Raw genomic sequence first — 22,262 nt, 5'->3', positions numbered from 1 at the left:
CGGCCTTGGAGTGTAAGGACCATTTCTCCAATATTCAACTTAAACAAGGCTTTGTAATGGTCCCAAAACATCTTCAAGCATTTTCAAATCCAAGGTTTGAACCTTTGACAATCCGAAGCGTAAACCTTTGATAAGACCTTGTAATCCTTGTGCTCTTCATGCTTGTATCATCCTCTCCATCTTGAAAGGAATTTTTCCTTAAATTCACACCTTGCAAAACCATAGGGAAGGAAAACAAACACACAATCCTCTTGATAGGAGGGTTAGCATTAGTACCATATGTGAGGTAAACATGCCATGGGGGTACACTCTTAGAATACAACCAACCATCTTTTGTGAGAAGTAAGAAAATCTAACCACTAATATCATAAAGGACACCCTTAAAGCAAATATCAAGTTATGAGGAACACAAGCCAAAACAAACATATTTGGTACACGTTTTCAAGGGAAGACAAATATTCAAAATTGGGGACCTAGGCTTAGAAAAACTCCCTTAGCAACACAAGGTCCATCACTCCAAGGTGGTTCACACTTTACATACACCCACAAATCCTTGGTATTCGATATGAAAAGGTTGGAATAGAGGATACCAAAGAAGTGAATAACATCAATAGTAAAAGATAATGAGCATGAACCAAAACTGCACTTCCAACACCTCACAAGTACCCTAGGGTCAAAGAGAAGTAGTAGACATAGGACAATGTCATAACTACCTACCCTTTTCACTTGAGGATCAAAATCACAACTTCCCAATGAATTACACACAATTTTGGCATACACATGGTCATCTTGAACAATACTAACTTCATGGATATCATCAAACAAGTTCAAAGGACCATACAAATTGACAAGACCAACATCACAAACATCAACACCTACTTGAGAGATTTCAAGCATATCATTCATATGTTCAAGTAGTGAGTTATTCTTAGGAGCACATTGATCATTATACACAACAAAAGAAATACCAAGAAAATAAACACAAATTTCTACACCATGTAATCCCGAATTCATATCACCTTGGCTACTAATAGCCACATCATAACATTTTAAGATTAAGGGAGGGTAGAGTGTACCAATTTCACCTTTATTTGAACTAGGGAAGCCCACTTGTTTTTCAAAATGGCTAAATAGTGTGTGAATACTCTTGTCACTTGGTAATGGAACCTCATTCAAGTTATAAGTACTAGCACTAGATGGACACAAATCGCTCTTACAAAAAGAATCGATTTTTTCATCTAAAGGATCAACTAGTGCTTGCGTACTCACAACAAAATCTTGGTCCTTATGCAACCTAACAATACCAAGAGTATCACCAAAGGAATATTCATACACTTTTTCACTAAGGAAATCCAAAACTACACACCACTTTGGCCACTACTAGCCACATCACAACAATTCACGTTTCTAGGAGTGTAGAAGATAACTTTGTTACCTTGTAGATCTTGGGAAGTGTGTTCTTCACTTGGTTTTGCATTTGGGCATACTTCATGCTCCACATTACAAGGGAATATGTTAATCTTTTGGACTCACTTCTTCATCACCTATCCCAAAATTGGGACTTTTGGCCAAGGGCTTTAAGGGAACTTCCTTGGACTTCTCCTTGGGACTTCTAGGGCCTTGAACCTGCATATGAGAAGAGAAAATGCTAGGAAAATGATAGTGTTTGGGTTAGTGAGTAATAAGGATTCGTTGTGGACAAGATCCGCAATCAAGCATTTCTTTCCCTTTCCAACTTCACTACTCATAGTTTCCCTTTCCTTTTCACTTTTTTTCCCATCCTCTTTGTACCTCACCATTAATTTTCTCTCCATCTTGAGTCTTAGCCTCACTATACTTGGGTGCTAACTCTCTCATTTCTTCTACTTGGATGGATTGAATTTGGTTTAGGGAAGTTTGGAGAGGGGGAATCGGATTTGGTTGACGATGGGTTTGGATTTGTGGCATGGGGTTTTGTGGAGTGTAGGGTCTTTGGTCAAGTGGATTTGGGACTTGGTGGTTTGAATTTTGTGGAGGCTTTGGTGGATATAATCTATCAACCCTCGCTTTCATTGTAATCACACCACCTGTCAAGGATGCCATTTCATTCCTCCATAAATCCATATTACCTTTTATGTCTCTCCTCATAGCATCCATATCACCTTTCAACTCTCGGCTTAAGGCATCAAAGTGAGCCTTCAAGGCCCCCACAATATCATTTACCAAAGGTTGGGATAAAGAACCCTCGGGTTCCACGGTCAAATGTACCTAAAAAGAGCAAAAAACAGCAAAGGAAAAACCTATAAAACGAACAAACAAGTTAGTTCAAAAAAAGGGCCTCACCGAGCACACTCATTTCTTACCTCACACTTGGTTTCACAAGTGTTGAAAACTTGGCAATACTCGGCAAGTGAATTGAGTTGCGAATATGCTTTGGTTTGAAATCGATTTTTATTTGATATGACTCAAATAAAATGATGTACGGACTTGAACCAACAAACCCCTATGAATTTGAAAATGAAAAAGTACACAAAAAATTAAAGATGCAAAAGAAACAAACTCTAATCTAATTACCAAATTGGTAGGTAGTTACTAGCTTGCTAATTAGTGATAGAACCAACAAAATTGAAACTAGAAACAATAATTAGAAACTAGAAAATCTAACTACGAACTTAATTTGGCCGTTGAGCTATGATGATGTGGCATTCAATGATTGGACGTTGAGTTTTCAAAAATTTTCATTCAAAATTTTCATGTCTCGGCCTAGAACACCCTTGGAGAAGAAGAATTTTCTTTTGGGAGGGAAAAATTGAAGGTTTGGAGCCTTTTTGAAGCTTCAAATAAATTCAAAATGGATTGGTCCCCCTCCTTGTACTTTCAATTGTACTTAATTATTCCCTTTGTCTCTTATTTCTTTTGGATGACAATGAATATGCCAAAAAATATTCTTTCACAAACACCAAGTACACTTTTGGATCAAACACACTCTTTGAATATTCTTCCTTAGCATGACTTGATGAACATGGCAGAACAAGATGAATACTTAAGAGTTGACCAAAGTTTGACCCCTAACCAAATGAACTCCAAATCTGGATTTTTTTTGTAGATCTAGGTTTCTTAGGCCAAGGTGAACTCGAATATGCAAAAATCAGCCACAAAACTCGTCCAAATCACAAGCCCAATTTCGGATCTAGCTTAAAAGCTTCAAAAAACATCATATCCATGGAGGTTCTTAGCTCAAACTCAACCAAATCTTGTTCCAAGTGTAGATCTACACTCCCTAGGTGTTAGAGAACAAGAATCTAACACAAGAAACTTCCAAAACAAAGTAAAAACGTGTAGATCTAAGGATTAAATTTTGGATCTACCTCAAGACATCACTAGACACCCCTTTTTTGAGATTTTCGGATTTTTGACTCTTTTTGTGGATTTTTTTTACTCTAGTCTCTTTTTTTTTGTGAAGATTTTCTTAGATCCAAGAATTAGAGTTGTGGGGAAAACTCTAATACATGGCTCTGATACCAAATGATAGCCTAAAGCTTTGAACTCACGAAAATGGAGACACAAAAAACAAAAACCAGCAAGCACATAAAGAGAAAACAACATACCAAGAAGAAAGGAGATGAAGAAGAATGCAAAAATGTAAAACTAGTAAAGTGACCCTTACTTCCACTAGATGATTAACAAAAAAAGATGTATCAAATTTCCAATCACACCTCACAAATGAAAGTTCAAACCACTCTCTTAGGTGACCCAAAGGATTCAATGCAAGGATTTCAAGAATATTCAAACGATGTGACAAGATCATATTGATTGGCATTTTCATAAATAGGTTGTGGGAACATATGTTTCAAAACCATAACTGAGTAATTTGGGGAATCCATAGCACACCTAAATCCATTTACTATTACCATGCATCCCACAATATTCAAAACCATACTAAAAGAATGAAAAGCATAATTAAACCATGAGATGTTATTCAACCATGAGAACCCAAAACCCCCAACCTTTATTTCAAAACAATAACAATACCATAAAAACCATACACTAAAAAATATACTTATTTGTAAAATAACAATGAGGGAGGAGTAACATGCCTTGGACACCAAGGAATATAGAGAGAATCACTCTTGAAATCCCTAATTGATTATCTTGAAGAAACCCTAGGTTTTGCGTGAACAGAGAGTTTGAGAGAGATTTTAAGAGTGTTTGATTGGGAATAATGTTTTAATGACATCCCAAAAGGTGTTTTAAGTTATGGTATCAAAGGGAGTTAATGGGGGAAATGTCCAGAATGCCCCCAACTTAAGATTGTAAAAAGGCCATAGGTGGTTACCAGTTGTCCCCGTGACTCGTGACCATAACATACGACTTGTACCATTGAGTCGTCACCAATATAGTGAGTTGGACATCCATACACTGTCTACTATACGACTCTATGACACCACTCATGACCAAACTATATGACTCGTATGAGCTAGTAGTACCCAAGGGATTTGACACTGGACAACATACAACTCAACCTTATCCTTATGGCTCTTTGTGATCCACTTGTACTCAAAGACAAGTCAAGTTATTACATTTCTAATTTGATGAAGAGTAGTCCTAGCGACTCATACCACCCAACTTGTAACCACAACAGAAACCAAACCACCATTCACTAGACACCTTACAATTTGGGTCACCTAACCCGTACCCATACCATACGACTCGTATGATGTGTCGTTGCTAGGATAGTGAGCTCAAATCTCAAAAAATTTTCAAGAGCCAGAATCTAGGGTATTTTAATTCTCACCCACTTAGATCATTCGACTTCGAATGACTAGAAAAGCTAGTAACTAGGCCGATTATACCCCTAAACATCTCCACTCTTACCTTTAAGATAGAAAAAAGAATATCAAGGAATTCAAAATCTACCTTTAACAAAGATAGAAAACAAAGATGTTAAGAACAACACATACCTTAAGCATGATCTTACAAAACGAGAAATAGGAATAGATACTTGGACTTCATTCCCATGAAGGCTCCTCAACCCTGTGGTTTCTCTGTAGAACCTTTATCGAGGCTATGTCCTTGGTCCATATGCAATAAACCTACCGATCCAAGATTTTAGCCAGAACCTCCTCATAAGATAAGGAGTTTGAAATACCCACCTTCTCTAAAGGAACAACTATCGATGGATCACCCAACCACTTTATCAATATCGATATGTGGAACACTGGATGAATAGAGCCAAAGCTAGAAGAAAACTCTAACACATATGCAACAATGCCAACCCTTCTCAAAACCAAGTACGGACCAACATACCGGTGACTGAGCTTCCCTTTCATCCCAAACTGCATTACTCCCTCCATTATGCAACATGAAATAATTAAAGCAAAGTTAGACTCCACCATTTCCAACTAAACCAAGACCATGGCCACCAATCCCTTTCAAAATCACTTAAAATCAAACCTGACCAATTCAGGTTCCATTACCAATTATGCAATGCAAGAATTTCAAAAATAGTCAAACTACGAGACAAAATCATATTCATATTCATTTTCATAAACAAGTTGTGGGCACATAATTTTCAAGACCATAACCAAGTAATTTAGGGAATCCATAGCACCCTGAAATCCATTTACTATTACCATGCATCCCATAATATTCAAAATAATACTTGAAGCATAAAAAACCATAATTAAACCATGAGAAACATTATTCAACCATGATCATAAAAAATCCCTACCTTTATTTCAAAACCATATGACCCTATGACCCCACTCATGACTAGACCATACAACTCATATGTCCTAGTCGTACCCAAGGTAGAACCCAAGGGATTTGACATGGACAATATATAATTCAACCCTACCACTAGTACCCTATCCTTACGGCTCTTAGTGAGCCACTCATACTCAGAGCCAAGTCAAGTTACTAAGTTTCTGATTTGATGAAACATCATCCTAATGACTCATCACACCACCTAATGACTCATACCACCCAACTCATAACCACAATAGAAACCCAACCACTATTCACCATACACCATATAATTTGTTTCACCTGACTCGTACCCATACCATACAACTCGTATGATGAGTCCTTATTAGGATAGAGAGATCAAAGCTTAAAAAATTTCCTAGGCCCAAAATCCAGGGTGTTTCAACACATCTTCAGACTTCTTAACTTCATCAGTTTCCCGGGAGGAGTCTCACTAGATTGCTAGGGCCTGCTTCACTACATAATCAGTTGCTGCCTTTTTTCTTGATTTTATAGGGACCCAATCCCTATTCTTTCCTTTGTCACCTCCAGTCTTGAGATTTTATTGATAATCTATTTTGTGTATTATATAGTCCTTAATGAAATGCTCAAGACTTCCATATCTTTGACAAACTTCAACAGTGCCTCCTTTTTGCTGCTACTTTCTTTTATTTGAAACTGACTACTTTTCTTCATAGATCTAACAATTTCTTTTTGCTAAATAGGCAACATTTGTGTCCTCCTCGATTTAATTATACTTTTAATCCTTCAATGCCAGATATTTTTCTCTATGTACGTCCTTTTTGTCTTGCCCATACTCTTCTTGAGTTCATAAGTCTTTAGATTACCAATAAGTTAATCCATTATGAGAGTTTTCAAGTTTCTTGCCTCAGTGATAGCATCTACTTTGCTTTCCCAGGTTTTAGGAAGAACTCCCAGAATTTTTCTCACCTGTTTATCCAAAGGAATAACTTTTCCTAAGCAGTGCAACTCATTGGTGATTGAAGTGAATCTAGCATGCATCTCTTGGATAGTTTCTCCTTCTTTGATGGTGAAGATTTCATACTGAGTATTCAGCATATCAACTTTTGAATCCTTCACATTAGTGGTTCATTCATAAGCAGTCCTCAAGCAATCCTAAATTTTCTTAGCATTTTCACAAGCAGAAATCCTATTATATTCATCAGGTCCTATGCCACAACAAGCGATTTCTTTGCCTTGGAATTCTTTTAAACTTTCTTTGATCTTCATTATCAAACTCTCTCCTAGTTTTAAGAGCCATCCTTGTTACGTATCCTTCTTTGACCTCTTTAATAGGCACATAAGGACCATCAAGTATTACATCCATCAACTCACTGTACTCATCCATAATAAAGCCATACATCCTGGTTTTCCACCATGCATAGTACTTCTCTTTAAAGTGCGGTACTCTAGTGGTAGATAGCCCTTCTTCTATATTAGGTGGAGCAGCCATGATCAATAAGTCACTCTAGATATGAACCTTTTAGAGTGTCCTTGCTATGATGCCAATTGATAAAATATAGGGGTGCACCACCTTACAAGGGACCAGGTTCCTTAAAGTCAAACATAGGCAATAAAATCATAATTTAGTAAGAAAACAACAATTTGTAGCAAAATTTGTCACGCCTCAAATCTTGTTGGAGCGGACAGGCACCCGTAAGCCATAAAAGCCCGAGAGAACCAATTCATAACCTTGTACTTCCCATGCATGTAGCTATAACAATGAAATGTTCTGACAACATGATATTATGTATCGATAAAATAACTACACATGCACGCCCAAATTGATATGTACAACACTTGGCCGATGGGGCCACCATGTCTAAAATCAGGACACTACCATAACTTTACTAATCTACAAAGCCTCTAAAAGATACATAGACTTAGTTAGGGTCGAGACAGATCCCCGCCCTACTCTTGACTTACTGTACAATACCAAAATATATGGAACAGACTCAGAAAGCATCGAATCAATCTGGAGCTCACCAATAATCCCTGAAAAGCCTGCGCTTCTACTAGTGAGTTGTATGAGCTGAAGTGCCTCTGCCTGCAGCATGAAATGCAGGTCCCTCGTGAGGGACATCAATACGAAAATATGTACTGAATATGTAAGGCAGAAGGTAACAACAAATTTGATACAAAAGCTCAATAAAAATCTGATACAAGTGTATAAGTAGTACTAGTAGACCACCTTTATAAATACTTGTGGGACAATGTACATTACATTCTTTCTTCGTTTACCTTCTTACTTCATAATCTTTGTAATCCATATAATGCAAATGACCAGCTCGTAGCATATCTTCAAGTGTTTGAATGGTACGTTCTGCTTGTCCATCCGTTTGAGGGTGAAAAGCTGTTGATTCACTTGTGTCCCCAAATTTCTCTGAAAAGACTTCCAAAAATTTGCAGTAAATTGAGCTCCTCGATCCGATATAATAGAGATTAGAACTCCATGTAGTCGAACTATCTCCTTAATATATAACTTGGCATATTCTTTAACTGTGTAAGTGGTCCTAACCGGTAGAAAATGTGCTGATTTGGTAAGCCTATCAACTATCACGCATATAGAATCAAACCTTTAAAATGTACGAGGCAAACCAGTGATGAAATCCATGTTGATCATGTCCCACTTCTAGATTGAAAGATCTATACATTGCATATAACCCCCGGGCTTTTGGTGCTCTACTTTAACTATTTGATAATTTGGACATTCGGCTATAAATTTTGCAATGTTCTTCTTCATGTCACCCAACCAATACATCTCTTTCAAATTATGGTACATTTTTGTTGACCCTAGATGGATAGAATACATTGAATGATGTGCTTCTGTCATAATCCTCTTTCTTAGTACGTCTACATCAGGTACACACAATCTGTTTTGGCACTGAAGTACCCCTTCTTGCGTAAGCTCAAATGCCTTTGTCATACCACATTGCACATTTTCCTTAAGCTGTAATAGAATAGGATTTGCATATTGCTTCTCTTTTACTTCAGTTATTAGTGAAGATTCTGCTGTATTATGCACAATAAACCCTTTATCTGGAGTTTCAAGAAGACGAACCCCCAAATTGGTTAGTTGGGGTAGATCCTTAGTCATCCCTTGTCTTTCTATAGATGTCTCCATAGCTTTACGACTTAATGCATCTGCCACCACATTTGCTTTTCCCAGATGATAAACATCATAGTCTTTTAATAATTCAAGCCATCTTCGTTGCCTCAAATTCAAGTCCTTCTGATTAAAGATACACTGCAAACTCTTTTGGTCAGTGTAGTCAACATGAATCCCGTACAGGTAGTGACGCCATATCTTTAAGGCAAATATAACCGCTGCTAGCTCCAGATTAGGTGTTGGATAATTTTTCTCATGTGGCCGTAATTATCTCGAGGCATATGCTATGACTTTACCTTGCTGCATCAATACACACCCTAAGCCAATTCTTGAAGCATCATAATACACTACATACCCCTCTGTGCCTTCTGGAAGCACCAATACGGGTGTAGAAGTCAACTTATTCTTCAGATCTTGGAAACTTCTTTCGCAAGCATCATTCCATTAGAACTTGGATGCTTTGTGTGTTAGCTTTGTAAAAGGTGCAGAAATTGAAGAAAATCCTTCAAAAAACCTACTATAACCTGCCAACCCAAGGAAACTACGAACCTCTGTAGGCGTTATAGGTCTTGGCCAGTTTTTCACGGATTCTATCTTTTGAGTATCAACCTTTATTCCTTCATCAGATACAATATGACCTAAGAATGCCATAGATTTTAACCAAAACTCACATTTAGAGAACTTTGCTAATAGCTTACGATCACGAAGAATCTGCAACACCTGTCATAAGTGATTGGCATGGTCCTCATTTGATCTCGAATAAACCAGAATATCATCTATAAAAACTATCACAAACATATACAAGAATGGCTTGAACACCCTATTTATCAAATCCATAAAAGCTGCAGGTGCATTAGTTAGCCCAAAGGACATGACTAGGAACTTGTAATGACCGTACCGTGTTCGAAAAGCTGTCTTGGGTATGTCATTCTCTTTGACCCTCATTTGGTGGTAACCAGACCTTGTTCAGTTGTCTATAGTCAATACACATTCCTTAACAAGCCATCCTTCTTACGCACAAATAACACTGGTGCGTCCCAAGGGGACACACTAGGCCTTATGAATCCTTTTTCTAGCTAGTCTTTCAATTGATCTTTCAACTCCCATAATTCTGGTGGGGCTATTCTATACGGAGGAATTGAGATTAGTTGAGTACCTGGAATCACATCGATACCAAACTCCACTTCTCATTTTGGAGGCAAACCCGAAAGATCTTCAGGAAATACATCAGGAAATTCATTTACCAGTGGAATAGTTTGAAGAGTTGGTGTCTCCGCATTTGTATCCTTCACTCTAACCAGATGATGTATGTAACCCTTGGAAATCATCTTTTTCGCCTTAAAATAAGAAATAAATTTACCTCTTGGCGCACCAATATTACCTTTCCATTCTAGGAAACACACCCTCTTAGTTCGGTAATCTACTGTGGTATAACAAGAAGCTAACCAATCTATGCCCACTATAGCATCAAAATCTACCATTTCTAACTCAACTAGGTCAGCCATTGTATCGCGACCGCAAATAGTTATTATACAATTTTGATACTTTCTTAGTTATAACAATTTACCAATCAGCGTAGATACTTCAAATGGCTTAACTAGCAATTCTGGTGTTCTTTTGAAATTTTCAGCAACTAATAGAGTGACATACGATATTGTAGAACCCGGATCAACTAATGCATATACATCATGTGAAAAGATGGACAATGTACCTATAACCACATCTGGAGAAGCCTCTGAATTTTGTCGATCTGCTAAAGCGTATGTACGATTCTGAACTCCACTAGAGCTAGTTGTTCCTTTAGCACCTCTACCACGACCCATGGGTGGTACACCCCTACTTGAATAAGGCACCAATGATGATGATGCAACGGCTGATCCAGTAGGTCGTGCCATATCACCTATGCCCCTTTGAGGGCATTCTCATCATATGTCCTGACATACCACACCAAAAGTAAGCATTTGTTCCAAACCGACATGCACCTAAATAAAGCTTTCCACATTGTCTACATTCGAGGAGGCCTTAATTGGAAAATAATCCCTTATTCTTGATACCGTGTTGTGCGCGAACTCTGACTCTCATTTCTTTGACCAAACTGGTTACCTTTAGACCCTTGAAACTGTGGTGAGCACTAGCTGCAGAATAAGAAGATAATGGCCTAGGTGGTCTAAACTCTTCTTGGGATGCCATAAACTGCCTCGTAGATCTAGACCTCTTGGAATATCCCCTTTCTAACTTTTGTGTTCTTCTTCTTTGCCTCTGATTCTCCGTTTTTTGTGTGAATGCTTGTATCCTTGCTATGTCCATGTCTTTGTTCAAAGCAGCAATGGTACAATCTCTAACCAGATATGGATCCAATCTATCCATATATCAATGAACTCTATTATCCATTGTAGCTACAACATTAGGAGCATACCTAGCCAAAGAGTTAAATCGAAGGTTGTACTCCCTCACGCTCATATTCCTTGGCGAAGATTTAGGAACTGATCTACATGGGCTTCTCGAATCTCATATGGAAGGTAATGATCAAGAAATACCTCTTTGAACTCTTTCTAAGTAGATGGAGATGGATCGATACCCCTAGACCTTTTCCAGTCTTTATACCATAATATAGCCTTCCCCTTGAATCTATATGCTGCTAGCTCAACTGTTTCTTTACCCGACACATGCATAACATCTAGATCCCTTTGGATTTGATCAATAAAGTCTTGTGGGTCTTCATTAAGTCTGATCCGATGAATGTGGGAGGATCTAATTTGAAAAAATCCTGCGTTCGTAGGCTAGCTGCCCTATCTGCACCACTAGAACCTGTAGTTGGAATGGCTTGTCCTTGAGCTTATCCAGCAACTATACAAGCCAACAATTATACTGCATTCCTTAGATCTTCGTCTGCAACATTGATAGGTAGTTTGAGGATGCGGTTTTTCTCCTTCTTAGCTCTTCTAGAGATGGAGGGGTAGAAGAAGTTTGGGACACAAACTCAGCTTAAGCCTCACTTTGATTAGATCGTCTAGGTGGTGATTTGTTGGTCCTCTCCCCGGCAGTCTCATCTATCCGCCTACCTATTCTTACTCCTTCTTATAACTGGAATCTTTACTATAATAAGAGGAAAAAAATAGGTTCAATGGTTAAATATGACAGCTTACAACATGGGCTCTATTGCACGATCTAAGATATGAAGAAAAAGAGACAACCCCTAAATGTCACATAGCCTCCTATTTATAGATGTGGTGCACAACACACCCATAAAAAGGACTCTATATAGACACAGCTTTGTAGACACACTAGGATGACCTCTCTGATACCACTTTTGTCACACCTCAAATCCTGTTGGGGTGGACAGGCACCCGTAGCCGTAAAGGCCCGAGAGAACCAATTCATAACCTTGTACTTCCCATGCATATAACTGTAACAACTAAATGTCCTGACAACATGCTATTATGTATCAATGAAAATAACTACACATGCACGCCCAAACTGATATGTACAACACTTGGCTGATGTGGCCACCATGTCTAAAATTAGGACACTACCATAACTTTACATTAGTCTACAAAACCTCTAAAAGATACATAGACTTAGTTAGGGTCGGGACAAACCCCCGCCCTACTCTTGACTTACTGTACAATACCAAAATATATGGAACAGACTCAAAAAGATGCAAATCAACCTGGAGCTCACCAGTAATCCCTGAAAAGCCTGCACTGCTACTAGTGAGTTGTATGAGTTGAAGTACCTCTGCCTGCAGCATGAAATGTAGATTCCCCGTGAGGGACGTCAGTACGAAAATATGTACTGAATATGTAAGGCAGAAGGTAACAACACACTTGATATAAAAGCACAATAGAAATCTGATACAAGTGTATAAGTAGTACTTGTGGGACAATGTACATTACATTTTTTCTTCGTTTTACCTTCTTACTTTATAATCTTTGTAATCCATATAATGCAAATGACCAGCTGATCAGTGGTAAATAGATAAATTAGGATCGGCCCATGCTAGGCTTACGCCCCTAAGATGACACCTATATAAAGATTAGGATCGACCCATGCTAGGCTTATGCCCCTGAGCTGCCACCCACAAATAAAGGTATCGAGATCGGCCCATGCTAGGCAAATGCCCCTAAGCTGCCACTCATCATTTTACAGATTTGTATTACTTAGTTTATTTAGCCTTTGAGTTGTTACTTTGGTGGTCATCACATACCTTGAACCAATAATCTGCTAATAAGAGACATATAAATGGGTACTTAATGCAACAACAATGAGGTAGGGAGCTGTTGGCACACAAAATGAAGTGTTTAGAAGCTGAAAATACACATGGGTCTTACATGAGTAAACGGGGAACTTCTGAAATTTTCTAGTGAAGATGCAGATTTAATAATAAGCATGTATTGAGGTGTTCTAATGCGTTAGAGAGTGGGAACAAGGCCATTGGATAATTCCATCTACACCATTAATAATTGCATAACAAATCTCATCCATTACCTATACCATATGACCATACCAGGTTCCATATAATTAGAATAAATACAAGCAAGATACGGGAATTTACAAAATTAAAGAACACAAAGATTTTATGTGGAAACTTCCTTGATCAAGGGAGGGAAAACCATGGCTTGCCCTCACAATCACTCAAGAATCCACTATAATCAAACTCATGATTATAGATTCCATTTACAACCTAACTCTAAGCTCCACTAGTTTGAAACAACACTATTACAAACTCTTCTTGACAACTTTGTCCTGATTTTTCTCAGTATTGATTAACTCTAGCCAACATCAACTTATGTAACTCCACCTAAAACTCAACAAACAAAAGAAAAACATTAGTCTTATAAGACAAGTCTTCAATTACATACTAAGACTTGACTCAAGAACAAACACTCTCTTAGCACACAAAAGCATGGAACTTGAGCAATATTTGAGTTTTTGCCAATTTTCCTTTTGAATAATCAGATTGCAAAAACTATGAATTGAGAAGCATTCTTTTCTATTTATAGCTGGATAATGATTAGGGTCAAATTTCTAATGGGGAAGGTGTCCTAACTTATGCACAGCTCACCTGCACAGTTTGTTACACTAACAGATAAAACTGTGTAGGACATATGATATTTGTATGTTTACATAAGGATCTAGGGACTTGGTCCCTTATTGTCAGCTAAAAATCATCAAAACAAGATATATCAGGTAAAATGCCATAGAAATAGGCCAGGTGCTAGGCTCAAGATCTATAGAAAACTCAATCTCATGAATAGGGGGAATACCAGGCAGGTCGGTAGGGAATACAATAGGAAACTCACAAACAATAAGAACGGAATCAAGCAACGAACTCTCCACTCTAGTATCACAAATATAAGCAAGATAAGACTTGTGGCTAATCGCTCTCTGCCACACGACTGGGGTACGCCGAGCATGGCCAAGGTAACGGTCTTGGCAAAATAATCCATGACCAAATGATAATGGGATAACCATGTCATGACCAGAATCACATCAAAATACACCCTATCAAGAATGATAAGATCTGCATAAGTATCAATATCGCTAACAATAACAACACATAATCTGAATACTCGATCTACTACTAAAGAATCACCTAGAAGAGTATATACATATAATGTCACATATAATGAATCACAAGACAACTCCAACCATGGTGCATAATAAGCAAAAATATAAGAATAAGTGGATCCTGGGTCAAATAAAGTAACGTCCGACTGGTGGCATACCAAAATCATACCTGTAATACTAGGCATCACAAGTCTCAGACTTGGGTCTAGTAGGTATTGCATACTACTGACATCGCTATGACCTGGATAGGTACCTGACCGAACTCATGTCTTACCTGCCTAATAATCTTCTTGAATACCCTGGGAACCACTCTTGCGACCATAAGAACTACCTCTAGCTGAGGGATGAACTACTCTAATAGGGGAAGCACCTTATGCCAAAATAATAATTGCCCTACGAGAGGGTCACTCACATACCAAATGTCTAAAGAACTACAGCTAAAACATGCTCCTAAAGTTGGACCAGAACCAATTGATCCGGCTGCCCCAGAATAACCACCACGTCTAGAATACCCAGAAGATAGACCTCTTGAAGACTGATCACTACCCTAACTAGGGTGATCACTAGTACAATATTGACCTCCATCAATAATCTAAAGAGCTATTGAACTAGTCAACTCGACTGACTCTGAGGCTAATAGGGTGGACGTAGAGAAACCGCCATGAAAGCTACAAAACTATGAATTGGGAACTACTACAGTTCCCACTAAAATTGCCCTAAAATTTAGGCCTCTTATTGTTGCCGCTTTGGGCCTCACGATGCATCTCCTTCATCACCCTATTATGACCTGAAAGACCTCAGCAAAAGACCTACTCGCAACAACAAACTCTGAGTAGACATACGAATAAAAAGTCTTAACTCTCTAATAAAGCAGCGAACAATATCTAGAATAGAAGTTACATGCCTAGCCAACTCATGAAAATAATCCTTGTACTCTGATCCCTCAAATTATCATTAAGGTTGCGAGGTATATAATTCTCTATGAATATCTTAGAAAACTGAATAAAAAACAAAGGAGAAGATCCTTTTGGTCTATAATCCATATAATATCTCCACCAATAATGGGAAAACAAGTCCAATTGAAATATGGTGTAATCCATACGAGTTTTAATAATGCCTAAATTATGGAGCCTATCCTCACAAGTAATCAGAAACTCATAGGCATCCTCACTCGGAGTAATAAAAAATCTAGGCCGAGCCTATCTCAAGAAGCTACCCAACATCTTATGCTCCTTAGAAGACATAGAAGGTTGGGTAAATACTAGCTGATAAACTGCCAGTGCAGGAGGAACCTCAACTCTGGGAGCCGCAGCTACAAGTTACGCCTCTGCCTAATACCACTATGATCAGTGGATTGTGCATCATCAGACGACATACCATTAACTAAAACTAAAAGCTAAACCAATATATATTTGAGCAAGAAAGAAGATATTAACCTTGGTGGAGCATTGGCTAGTCCTTGTCCCACCACCAGTTGTGGCGAGAGAATCTCTGGCTCAGGAGTAGAAATAGGGTTTTGGGGAAGGTGGCCTATCATGGCCCCTAGCTAGGGACACATCACATGACTGGAATAACATCTAGGTTGTCCATAAATAGGATTAGGATCTATAGGCTCAATCTCGGGACCCTCATCTCATGCAGTGATTTCAGGTGCCCTGGCCATCTATGAAAGAGTAAAGTCAAAGGAATATTTCTACAAACCATTTTAGACTCTTACCATGATATGAATAAAAGAGGTAAAGAACTCCTAAGAATGTCCAATAAATGAATGTCATTGTTCTTATCCGTAGGACACTACTAGACACTTTCTCTTGTACCAACAATACTGGTAAAACTATGCACTAATACCAATTTGTCATGACTCGATTTATGATTCATGATGGCACCTGCTAAATCCTACCAATAGGTAAGCCAAACCTATAACCCGGAGCTAATGCAATGGGTTAATACTGACCATAGGAAAAATTTCAAGAACACAACTTATAATTTAAATAAGGGTTCTAAATAGATAAAAACAATCCATACAATATACCAATCCCGCAACCTGGTAGAGTCAGCACAAGAGCATATAATAATAATAAAACCCAAAATATCTAGAGTAGTCAAACATCTGTATCGATACAAAAGATAGAATAATAATAACATAGAAGGAAATGGGCAAGTCAGACTCTAAGAGCTCACACTATCTCCAAAAATCAATCATTACACAAATAATGATCAATGGCAGTAACTAGTTCTCAAATCTATACCAAAGAGGTACATAAGTGTAGTATGAGTACTAAAATAATGAGTACTCAAAAGGAATCATCAGCCGAGTGAGTTAAATCATGATATAGAAATGATGGAATGTAAGATAACATTACTAGGTCCAGGTATGAAATTGAACCTGAATAATCTCCATCATCACTGTACATAAATAATGTATAAATCGAGATAATAATGATATCATAACATAAAGAAACAAGTAAACATAACTACAAAACTGTCTCCCATACCCTAATTGGTATAGAAAAGTAAATCACTCATCACAGCCTCCCATACAACTAGAGAGTACGCTCAAGAGATGAGTAGTCATGCATCATTTACAACTAGCCATCCATTATTCCATAATTCCTGTCACTCGGTATTATGCCATCACCTAGAAATTCGCCAACATTGTTCCATAATTCAGAAGTTATAAATTAGCCACTAATTGTCCACTAAGCACCATTTATTCACTAGTCGCTCCTTAATGATTATACATCACTTTATCTTTTCCTAATGTCATAGTAAATACCCAAACTCGAATTGGTAATATAAATATATAGTCAATAGCTGGAATTGAATTGGTCATACCATAATCAATACCCGAATCAAATCGGTCATAATATAATCAATACCCAAAATTGAACTGGTCATAATATAATCAATACCTAAAATTAAACCGGTCATAATATAATCACTACTTGAGATTAAACTAGTCATGATGTATATATAAAATCATTATCATGAGTATATCATCAATAGCATAACAAATTGCATGTTCAATAGGTTTCAATCCTCTTATTTACCAACATAGCCACCAAGTATCAAGATTCATTACTATTACCTTAATACACATCCCCACGAGCCCAAATAGTGTGAAGGTTCACCAAGCTAACATATTCATAGCCTAAAGTGGGTTAAGAGTCCACTTCTAATCCACAAGTTTCATTGTAGGCAAATTTCTATCCAAACTAGGCTTAAGATAGCTAAATCCACTTTTAGATGTCAAACTAGCCTAAAATAGCCCTAAGATAGGGAATTTACCTAAAACATGGACAACTAGGTCAATTAGGCCTAATTAAAGTAATATAAGATGTTCTCATGCTAAAAATGAAATATGAAGTCTAACTAACTAATTCACATAATGCACAAGGGAATAAGTTTAGTATTTCAAGCTTACATTATCCAACTACCCTAAACATCTCAACTAACCCCTATCTTGCATTCCATTAATCAACACATACAACCCATCCAAAATTAAACACAATATCACAAGCATATTATAAAGTAGCTCAGTCTAACAAAGGTTTAAGCCAAGTCTACCTCAACGCGAAAGAAAGATCAATGAACCACTAAACCTTTTCTTTCCCCTTCCATGAAGCCTCCTTAAGATGCCAAGCTATCAAAAATACATTCTACTCATCAATACTAGAGCATTGATACCCATATTGTGCACCATTGTGCTGGGTCCAAAAATTACCTCAAAACCCCCATGTTGGTCCAATTTATAGAAATTACATTTCCAAAACCAATCCAACACTCATAAATGATCAAGGAATCATAACCCATAAGAATGGGTGTAATCCAAGCTTATTTGGGACTAAAATCAAGCCCTCAAGCTATTAGGGTTTTGAGAATCAAATCAAGATATTTCACTAATAAAAGGGTGAATTCTTACTTTAAATTTGATGAAAATCATGAAAATAGATGTTAATCAAGCTCCTAAGTCACCCATAAGTCTTAGTATTAAGATTTCTTACTCTTTAGGGTTTTGCTCTCAAGGTGTGGATGAAGAATGGGATAATTCACGACATAAGTGTCTATTTATATCCATCCAAGTAATCAAATATTGCTATCGCGACCAGCAATACACAATTGCACCATTTTGGTGATTGCACAAACATTCACGAGCACCACTCCTCCACCGCAAATGCGTTATCTTCTCTGCCAAGGGCACCGTGATTGCAGTCCTTGGCTGGCGATCGTTGCCACTTCATCAACCTGTTGGGATTCTGAATGAATCCTATATGTGAAACAAAGTATGTAACCAAACTAAATTTAATGTTTCAGATTCAATGGCATAATTGGATTTTCTATTAGAGGTTATTTCGAGCAAATGTTGGTCCCACACTCAAATATCTAATTTCTTTAACTTTCAACGTATACATTAAAATAAGCTCGGGTGCATAGGGACCCAAACCAAAGGTCTATCTAGCCAAAAATTGATGTCGAAATTTACATACGAGATCATATTTAAAATTTTTTTTCCTGGTGGACATTTATTTGGAACAAGTGAAGACTTCTAAATAAGGAATTGACTCTAAAAACCCAACGAACTGCCCAATAACCAAATTGACAGTCCCAGTAAGTCATAAATAACTTGGGGTAGCTATAGAAAAGCTCTAATGGTAAAAAATATATGGAAACATGGAAAATAACCTGAAGGGTCATTACATCAACAAAGTCATTGAAGTTCCTATTTGGGGTTGTTTTGATGAAATGTGGATCCCACACCCAATAATCATTTTAAAAAAAATCCACTCAATAGCTCAAAATGTGTTTGAAAGCCTTAGGATCCAAATCAAAGGTCCGTTTAAACTAAAATTAATGTTTCAGAGCTAATGGAACTGTCAGAATTTGAATACGAGACTATTAACCTAATGTTTAAGATCGATACCCAATCCTTAATAGTCAACACTTTGAAACAAGAAAATAGATCTTATAACCAAATGAATTGCCCGGTAACCAAACTGTTAGCCCCAGAAAGTCATAAATGACATAGGAAATCTATAAATGGTGATAAGTGCAAAAATATAGGAAATGACCTGGAGGATCATTATAATGTCACGAACAAAATCCCAGATCATATGGGCACAAACCTAACCTTACCCTAGATAAGAGAACACTTACTACCCAATCATTCATTTCATGCAAACTATAAAACATTTCTTTATTCAAACTCTTTTTATTCTATTAACTAATAACATAATCAGTCAATATGTAAGAAAATGCAGAAAATAAGCATAAGAGAATCCCCAGAAACTAGATTAAACCATAATAAGAAGTATTAGACATAGAGTAGGGGAATCTATGACACAACATCCATGCATGATAGAGAGGGAAAGAGCTACTATAGAATGATCACCGTCACTGTTATAGAAACTCCAACTAACCTGCCATATGGTAATATCCCTAGAAAGATATATAGTAAGTGTATTATCAGTAAAACTGTATGTACTGGTAGGTATAATCATCAACCAAGGTTAGAAACCTATAGTATTAATAGTAAATAGGAAGAAGCCATGACTTTCAGTAAAATTTCGGTTACTAAATCTCGTTTATACATGTATTACTATCATCACTTAGTCTCTCTATGATCTACTTATCCATTAATATTTTTGTATATATTTATTGTTAATTATCCATTTCACTCTATATTATTATTTAATTTTATACATCCCTATTTCTAACATAGTTTAGACAACTTTTATCATATTCACTATATCAAATACTTGGGACTATTTAATCTTTTTATGGTATAGAAAAATCTAATCATGTAGTTTTAGATACTTCTACACATGACATATTCTCTCGAGACTGACTAGCAGGACCCAACCATCAGATATAATTATAGGTTTCCATTAATCAAGTAATCATATGAATGAATCGAAAAGTATACATAATACATGGGGAATATTAAGCAACATACACAACTTCTATTTCCCTTCTTAACTCATCTTCATCATCATCAACAATATCAACATCATGATGCAACATCATACTCTTTATTATAAAGATCAACATCAATACCATTAACATTATGAACGTCATGAGCTTAGTATCATCACTATCATAATCATAAATATCATCGTATCTCATCACCGATAATATCATGAATCAGTATGTAATGTAGTTACAATTACAAACAGTGCCATAAAGCTATTACATTTATTTAATGATATTAACATATGTACAAATCTAGAGGGACTAACATACTCCCTTTACCTGTACGTATCTCCACAATATCACATCTCTCTTACTCTTTTTCTCTTTTTTGATTGACCAAGGATTCTTTTATATTATGCATATATATAACTTTTATGCTTATACTCACGTACCTTATCTAGTTCATATACAATTACTTGAATGATAATGCCCACTGCGTAAATCCTGATTCCTATTTATACTTTTACATTTTCCTCACATTCTTTAATAATATTTATAAATTTAACGCTATCACTCAAACCACCTTACTAGCTTAGCTTCTACATCATACATACTCATCATAAACATTCTCAATATGATAATTAGTCATTGGGATAACTAAGAATATCCCAATGCAACCTTAGTTCGTTACCTTTTCACTCTTTTTATTGTTTTAACCCCTGCTTTACCCATAAGCACCTTTATTATTTAATGGATCCTAATCCTCACATGATTTGAATAAATATCCATATGAGTTTCCAGTAGGACATAATGACCATTTTCTATAATATTCAAGCCTAACCAAATTATTATTAGTTCTATATATCTAAACATCATGTTGGAAGTCCTAAGACATGAAATCTCCCAACATTACTATTACAACGCATGCAACTAGCCTAAGTCTACTAAAAATTAATCATAACCTTCATACATAAAAGATGCTGCTTTATGACTATGAAAGTGGGGTTTATATAGGGTATTTTTAGGGGAAAGGATGATATTAAAGAGTTGAAACAATATAGGATTTTTAAAATAACTTGGGTTGGCCACTGTAGGGTTACTACTATAGCAGTTAGCTTACTGCTGCAATAGTATACGGTAAGCCGGTCTAGTTCCCTTTTCCTTCTTGGTCCAGTTATGTAGGCTCTATTTTTATCCATAAAATAAATTCCATATGATCCATTAAGAGCATTTTATTCATTGTCAAATTTCTTTGAGTCATTTTCACATGTAACGATGCTTTGGATCATTACAATACACCTATATAAAATCAAGTAAACTTTGTCAACTTCCGTTAGTGTATGCATCTAGAATGCTAAAAACATATTAAACTTATCTATATTAGCTTCCAAGCCAGTAACTACTGAAAAGTATCTCAATGCTTACATCTTTTTACTAAGTCTACTTTCTTCTACAATAAGATCATCTACAAATATAAATAAGTACGATTAATTTTATTTCACATAGGATAAATTCTAAAATTAGGAAAAATGCTCATTTTGTTCGTTGTTCTTAATAGGTACTCCATAACCAACACAAACAATAGTGTGGAAATAGGATCTCCTGATCGAAACTCTCTCTTTCCCTTAAGGTAACCATAACTGACTCCATTAACTTTTGTTGTTATGACACACACCATTACTACTTAAAGGAATTTCTCTAGAAATCTAATCCCTGGCAATATCTGCTCCACAAATTTGTAAATACTGTAGTGAGGTCATTTGTATTAGTTTGGTCAGGGCTCAATTTTATGCATCTATAGTGCTTGTAAGTTATCATATGTATAGTGATCCATTTGTACAACATATGTCACAGATCATTTACATATAATGTGTTCATGTAGTACTTGTTCACTCCATCCCATTTTGGGCATGATTTTTTCACTAAA

This window comes from Capsicum annuum, unplaced genomic scaffold, assembly GCF_002878395.1.
Source record: "Capsicum annuum cultivar UCD-10X-F1 unplaced genomic scaffold, UCD10Xv1.1 ctg82686, whole genome shotgun sequence".
Taxonomy (NCBI): domain Eukaryota; kingdom Viridiplantae; phylum Streptophyta; class Magnoliopsida; order Solanales; family Solanaceae; genus Capsicum; species Capsicum annuum.
The sequence above is the reverse complement of the archived record's forward strand: the minus strand, read 5'-3'. Positions refer to the sequence as shown.